Raw genomic sequence first — 7,064 nt, forward strand, 5'->3', positions numbered from 1 at the left:
ACCACAACCATCTTTACTGGCGCAGTCGACAGGATTTGGCAGAAGAAAGCACCAGGCCGCAACCAGGGGCAGCAAGCAGACGCAAGACCGCCTTCATCGGCGGTGGCCGAGCTCCGCGCGGAGTGGAGCGGCAGAGCCAATCAGCGCACGGGGCCAACGACGCTGCAGCCGACCACCGGAGGTGCGGGTGAGTGGGATTTCTTGCGCTTCGTTGTGGCGGTGTAGTCTGAGTCTGGGGTTGCATGGTAGTCACGCGGAGCATGCAGACGAACATGGCGGAAGGAGACGGAAATGGTCAGACAGACGAGGCGCCACCTCAATGAGGCTCGGCAGCAGGAAGATCTCTCCAAGCGGAGTCTGAGGCAATAATTCTTAGACGAATGGAGTTGTAGTTTCAAGAACGAAAGGAGAAAAGAGCGCGCGAAGTGGAGGAGCGAGAGAGAAAAGAAGCGGGCGAAGCGGCGGAGCGCCAGGAGGAAAGAGCGCGAGAAGCGGAGGAGCGAGAGGGAAGAGAGGCGCGAGAATCGGAAGAACGCATACTAAAACTGAAGCTCGAATCCGATGAGCGGGTGCGAAGGTTGGAGCTGGAGACGAGGGCTGGCACGCAAACTCCTACGGGCTCGGACTCGACGAGGGTACGCGGCCGGGCTTAGACCCGGTCACTCAGTGCGCAAAGGTCCTGAAAGGGCTTAAGCTGCCGTGCGATGCGGACATTTTATTGTGGTTCGACGAAGTTGAAATGTTTGTAACGTACGGTGTACCGGAGTCGAGTCGGGTTGATTTAGTTGTACTGGCGTTTGTCGGAACGGGTGAGGTACATGTTACGTGGACTTGGGGACAGTGAGTGCAATGACTACAAAGTGGTAAAAAAGGCCGTGCTGCAGGAGCTTAGGCTAAGCCCCGCAGAATACCTCGACCGATTTGCAAAGGCAGCGAAACGTAACGATGAAACCTGGTCGCAATTTGCCTCCCGCGTTGGCAGCCAGTTTTACTACTACCTGAAATCGAGGAAGGTAGAAACAAAAGAGGAGGTAGTGGCCCTCATGGTGGCCGATAGAATTAAGAACAGTTTGAGCGCTGAGGGACTGGAGTACGTTCGCCTGCGCGAAGCAGAGACGTGGCTGAAGCCGCCAGAGATAGCTAACGTGCTGCAAACCTTCGAGCAGGCCAAGGGCCTGCTGGCTCCGCTGTTGGGCGTAGAGGTCAAGTACCCCCGCGCAATACCAACAGTGGCAAGCGAATGTGGATTTGCAGCGTCTGTAAGGGAGAGGGTCAACATTTCCGGCTGTGCCCGAAAATTGCTGAGAAAACCCAGGAAACCGGGGTCAGGAAACCCAGAAAACCCAGGGCGCAGGAAACCCAGGAAACCCAGAAAGTCAGTAAACCCAGGGCGCAGCGCGCACGTGCAGAGAGAGATAGTAGAGGACGCAAGTGCAGTGCATGCTCAGGATGCCGGCCTGACGAGCGGGGGGCAGCGAATTCTCGTGGCCGAGGTAAATGCGCTCGGAAGCATTGATGAGCTGAGAAAGTCTAGACTCGTCTAGACTCGTCTAGAAAGTCTAGACTCTAGGCTCGTGGAACTCGACTGTGCAGGCAGTTACCGCGACGGTCGACACGGGAAGTGAAGTTACGGTGGTAGGAGAAAGTCTAGTCCCACAGGACGCTATGCAGCCATCGGGCACCATCAGGCTAGTTCCAGCATTTGGCGAGTCGGTTAACGCGAGAGTGGTCAGCCTGCCTGTGAGTTTGAGGCAGGCCGTGTCGGTGGTCGGGAGCTCCAAGGTGTAGCTAATCTGTGCTGTCACCAACAATCTCGCCGAGGGACTAGACTGTTTGCTTTAGAGAGAGGATTGGGAGCTGCTGACGAAATGTCACTCCAACCGGGAGGCGAACAGCATGGCTGAAACTTTCGCCTCCTCAAGTGCGGACCGCGAGGTCGGCCCCTGGGCGAGCTCGGAACCGGCGGCTGCCGTGTGTGAGATTACGGGAGAGACGGCACCCGAAGCTCCGGCCGGGGAGATTGATGTGGCAGTCGAAGTTGAGGGCCCACGGGCAAAACTGCTGGCGTCTCAGCTGGCTGATGACAGCCTAAAGAAAGCTTGGGCCGACGCGAAAAGAGGGAAAGCCGGCATGTTTGTCTCTGACGGGTTGCTGTTTCATAGGGACACTATAGCCGGCGCGAAATTAACGCAACTTGTGCTGTCCTCAGAGAGACGCGAGGAGGTACTCTTGCTGCCCCACGAGTCCCTATGGGGAGGCCATTTAGGCCCCAAAAAGACGAAGGCTAGGATAGAATATAGCTTTTTCTAGCCTGGCCTAGAGGCAGACGTATCCAATCACTGCCAAACATGTCATGACTGGCGAATCCGGGCAGATAGACGGCTCAGCGACCGGGTCCCTATTGTTCCCCTAACAAGGCCCGACCACCCATTCCAGGTAGTAAACGTGGACATCATCGGTCCCCTGGACGTACGGTCGGGTCGGGGCCACAAGTATGCGCTTTGTCTGGTGGACCTCTGCACACGCTGGCCCGAAGTCGTGTGCTTGCGGTCACTCACGGCGAATGCAACTTGCGAGGCTCTCCTGACAATATTCAGCAGGACTGGCATCCCTGAGGTAATATGCTCTGACCAGGGTACTAACTTCACGTCCCAATTGACACAAAGCTTTTTGGAAAGGTTGGGCTGCGCGCCACGCTTCTCGACACCGGAACACCCGGAGAGCAATGGCACGGTGGAGCGTTGGAATAGGGTACTTAAGAACATGCTGTTTCACGTCATCGAGAAGGCTCCAAGGAACTGGGATAGACTAGTACCGTTCGTGTTGTGGGCCTACCGAGAGGTTCCGCACGACACAACCGGAGTCGCCCCGTTTCGCATGCCATATGGCATGAACCCCACAGGACCGCTGGCGATCCTCCAGCACAGTTGGACAGGGGAACTGCCCGTACCGGGCACATTAAAAGAGGAGCAAGCGAAATACCTAAGGCAGCTGCGCGAGCAGCTAGAGGTAGCGGCGGGAGTGGCGGGGCTCACGGAGAGCGCACGCCAGGGCAGCTACGCCCAGGCGTACAATAGAACCACGCGTAACAAAACGTTCAGCGTTGGCGAACAGGTCCTTTTGTTCGACAGGGAGAGTAAACGTAAGACGGCCCCGAGATGGTTGGGCCCATTCACGGTTGTTGCACAGGAGAGGCAGCATTCATACCGTCTCGACATGGGGGAAAAGAGAACTTCGGTGGTGCACGCGAACCGCCTGCGGCCCTACTACTGTCGCGTCAGTCACGTGGGGGTGGTGTTCGATAAAGATAGCGAGTTTGGGGACGTACAGTGCACCCCGCGCTTTATGCCGCCATGTCGAAGTACCCTCCCCTTACCGATCGAGAAGTTGTCACACTTAAGTGAGCGAGAGGGCTCTGAGATTGCAAGCGTATTTGCAAAACTGTTCAATGGAACGCCAGGACTCGCCGCGGTTGGGCAACACCGAATCGAGCTGCAGGGAAGTTATGAGCCAAAGAGAGCTTTTCCTTACCGCGTTCCGGAGCTGCTCAGGAAAGAAGTCACCCACCAGGTAGACGAACTGTTAGCATTGGGCCTCATTTACCCAGTGGAAAGTGAGCATGCTCACCCGGTCGTTTGCGTCGGAAAGATGGGTCGTGGAAATGTGTATTGACTACCGCAGACTAAATGTCGTGACTCGCGCCGATGCATTTCCAATGACGCCACTGCAGAAGTTGATCTTGAAAGTAGGAAAGGCCACTTTCATCACAGTTATAGACTTGCGGAGGGGCTACTGGCAGGTACCCGTAGCCCCTGAGAGCCAGCCCCTAACCGCCTTCGTCACGCACGACGGGCAGTACGCGTGGCGCGTCATGCCTTTTGGTTTGAAAAATGCGGCAGCGACATTTCCGAGGATCACGAATACGCTGCTCGCAAAACACCGGGCTTACGCCGTGGCCTATCTGGATGACATCGCCGTCTTTTCCTCTTCATGGGAAGAGCACCTTGGGCACGTGGACATCATCCTTGGCCTGTTACGCGGCGCGAAGCTGAAGGCGAGCGTAGAGAAGTGCCAGGTGGCGCTAGGCCACAATAAGTACCTAGGCCATATAGCGGGTAGCGGAACGCACGGGCCTGACCCAGAGAAGCTGGCCGCGATCAGAGGCCTAGCACAACCCACGACTAAAAAGGAGCTTCGAAGTCTCCTCGGCCCTTGCGGTTATTACCGAGAATACGTCAGGGACTACGCCGAAATAGCCGAACCGCTAACGTCCCTGACGAAGCGAAGTGTAACGAACCCGATCCCTTGGGGCAGCGATGCCGAGCGAGCATTCCAGCAGCTAAAGGAGTCACTTTGTTCATCCACGGCGCTGCATACCCTGACCCGCAGCAACCCTATTGGCTGTTTACCGACACGTCTGAGATCGGAGCCGGAGCGTGTCTGGCGCAAATGGAGAAAGAGGGCCGCGAAAAGCCCGTTGCGCTTGCCAGCCATCGTTTCACTCCAACCCAAACCCGCTGGTCAACCACCGAGCGCGAGGCCTTTGTCATCATTTGGGCGTTGAAAAAGTATGATTATTGGGTTTTTGGGGCAGAGGTCAATGTCGTGTCTGACCATAACCCTATGTCTTACCTGACGACCTGTAGGCCGCATGGGGCTAAATTGTCAAGGTGGGAATTAGCCTTGCAGCGCTACAACGTTGTGGTTTCTCACAGGAAGGAATCAAAGAACGCAAACGCGGACGCAATGTCGCGCCTTCAAAATGTTGCTTGGGGGGGGGGGCACCATTGAATCGCCTCCCAGCCTTAACACCGCCACGACGGACGTGAACGTTCCCGTTCACCCGTCCTTTCTGTCGGAGGTATGTGTGTGTGTGTGCCGTGGTTGTACGTGACAAGAGGCCTTGGGTGCTCGATCCATGCACCGAATTGATCGATCCGCGCACTGAGCTGAACTTTCTGTGCACCGCAAGTGAGCGAAAGCACCGCCGAACATTCTTGAAGGAATGTTATCAGGCTACGCCGTCAAGGAGGACATTTGCGTGCGTGCGCATAGTGACAATGCAAACTTTATTAACGTTTTATTTTTGTTGACTGCAAAATTGCCCGTGTTCTTTGCCAGTCCTTATTCCTTTTGTTCGTGTTGTCGAGTGCCGGAATGTGTGTGCGTGTTTGCAGTTATAGAGCGCATCAGTGTTATAGGTTGAGCTGTCTCGTTGTTCGTGGCGTTTACGCGCCCCTGATACGCTTCCATATTTCCCTTTACTCGCACTTAGTGTTTTTAGTTTTGTTTTTGGTGTGTTTCCGGTTTGCTAGAGTATTCCGTCCCTGTAGAACGGCTAGTGAGTAGGTTGTGTTTGTAGTTTAGATGAGAGAGGGTTCGGATCACCTGCAGAAATGGAAGGGGGCTCATTTGTGGTTATACCTAGCTCCTTCCACGTGTTTTTTAGTTCGTTTGTTCAGCTGTTATGGCTGAAGTAGAGATGAAACGAGTGGGCCTTTTAAATTCTTTTCGGATTGACTGAACCAAGAGGTCCAGTAACCCTCTTAAAGGGTGGAGTTGCAAGGTCCACTTATGAGATCAGTGGCCAGGCGCCCGGGCTGCGCGTGAGAACCCGCCACTCTGTCTGGTGGCCCAGCACTGTAAACTCTACGCTACAGCCGTCGCCAATTCCTCGCGGCGCGCATGGGAGACGGATGGATAATCCCCCGTTGAGAAAGCAGACGGCGCCGCCGGATTCCGGGAACCGTCTGCGTGACTCGCGGAGGTGGTGGGATTACCGGCGTTGATGTACGCGCCGTGCAAGACACCACTGTTAACGCGCCGCGGCCGGCACAGTGCACTGTCGCCGTCTTTCGCTCTCACCCCGCGGGGTCGCGCGCACCTGCTCGTCTGCGAGCGTGCCGTTGACCCAAAGTTGGCGGTTGAATATTCCGTAACGTGCTGAGTGACAGCTGTCTACGTGAATTTGGGCACTCCCTTACGCGTGTACGAAAGCTACAGGGGCGTTCCCGAGAGAGGGTGATCTCGAGGTTTTATAAGGCCGAACTTGGTCGTTGGAAATCGTTCTTGTCTGAGCGCCGAGCTGGGCATTTCCCGGCGGGAAAAGGAGTCTCGACCGTTGAAGCTAGGTGGGGATTTGTGAGCCCCCTAGGATAAAGGTTAGGATCGCGTCAGATGTTGAGGGCGCAGCGCCGTACCGGGCAACTAGACGGATCCTGCGGCGAGACAGCGTCTCGGCCGTCGTTTCTCGAGCGGTTTGTGTACGCTCCGAGGTTAGGAGAGTTAGACGAAGTTGAGGAGCTTGAGTGATTTGTGCGCACTCAGAGCTAGCGTCTAGCTAAAGTTCGAAGTTTTTCCTTTACTACTCATGTACCCAGTTATCCTACTGTAAATAGCTGTATATAAACTTTCGTTTCATTTAATCAACCTCAACGCCTGGAATTCGTCAATTCGACCGCCATCTCCAAGAACTTCAACACCATCGCCCTGCCTGCCTCCTGCCAAATCAACCGGAGCCCGGGCGGTTGGGTTCCTGATCGCTACCGGACTTCGGGGAAACCACAACCATCTTTACTCCGGTTTTGTGATAACAGCGACCAATCTATCCCCGCAAACTTTTTGCTTTATCTCATCTGCCCATATAAATTTCTGCCGCCCCTGCCACGCTTGCCTTCTCTAGATATATATTCTGTTACCCTTAATGACCAACGGTTATCTTGAATTCACATTGCATGCCTTGCCAACGTCCATTTCTTCTTCTTAATTTCTAGTAATATTTCTTCAACACTCGTTTGTTTTCTCCCCCACTCCGCTCTCTTCTTGTCCCTTAATGTTACACCTTCCATTCCATTGCTTGCTGTGTCGTCCTCAATATAAGTTGAACCCTTTCAGTAAACAAATGTAGCGCAGCAGAAACACAAGTGACGGATAGAATACACACGGACGAGCGCTCTTCCGTGTGTATTCTATTCGTCTCTTATGTTTCTGCTGCGCTACATTTGTTCACTATGAATTACCAACTAGCCCAGTGTACAGCTTTACCTTTTAGTGAGCCTCCAAGT

At 54.7% G+C, this 7,064-nt stretch overlaps 1 pseudogene; it reads left to right on the top strand.

Moving 5' to 3' along the window:
* The first annotated feature begins 577 nt into the window (after positions 1–577).
* LOC144137599 (uncharacterized) lies at positions 578–4,791 on the top strand (annotated as a pseudogene).
* Positions 4,792–7,064: the final 2,273 nt, after the last annotated feature.

The sequence above is a fragment of the Haemaphysalis longicornis genome, unplaced genomic scaffold (assembly GCF_048455015.1).
Source record: "Haemaphysalis longicornis isolate Haplotype H1 unplaced genomic scaffold, Haemaphysalis longicornis Haplotype H1 scaffold_41, whole genome shotgun sequence".
Classification (NCBI taxonomy): domain Eukaryota; kingdom Metazoa; phylum Arthropoda; class Arachnida; order Ixodida; family Ixodidae; genus Haemaphysalis; species Haemaphysalis longicornis.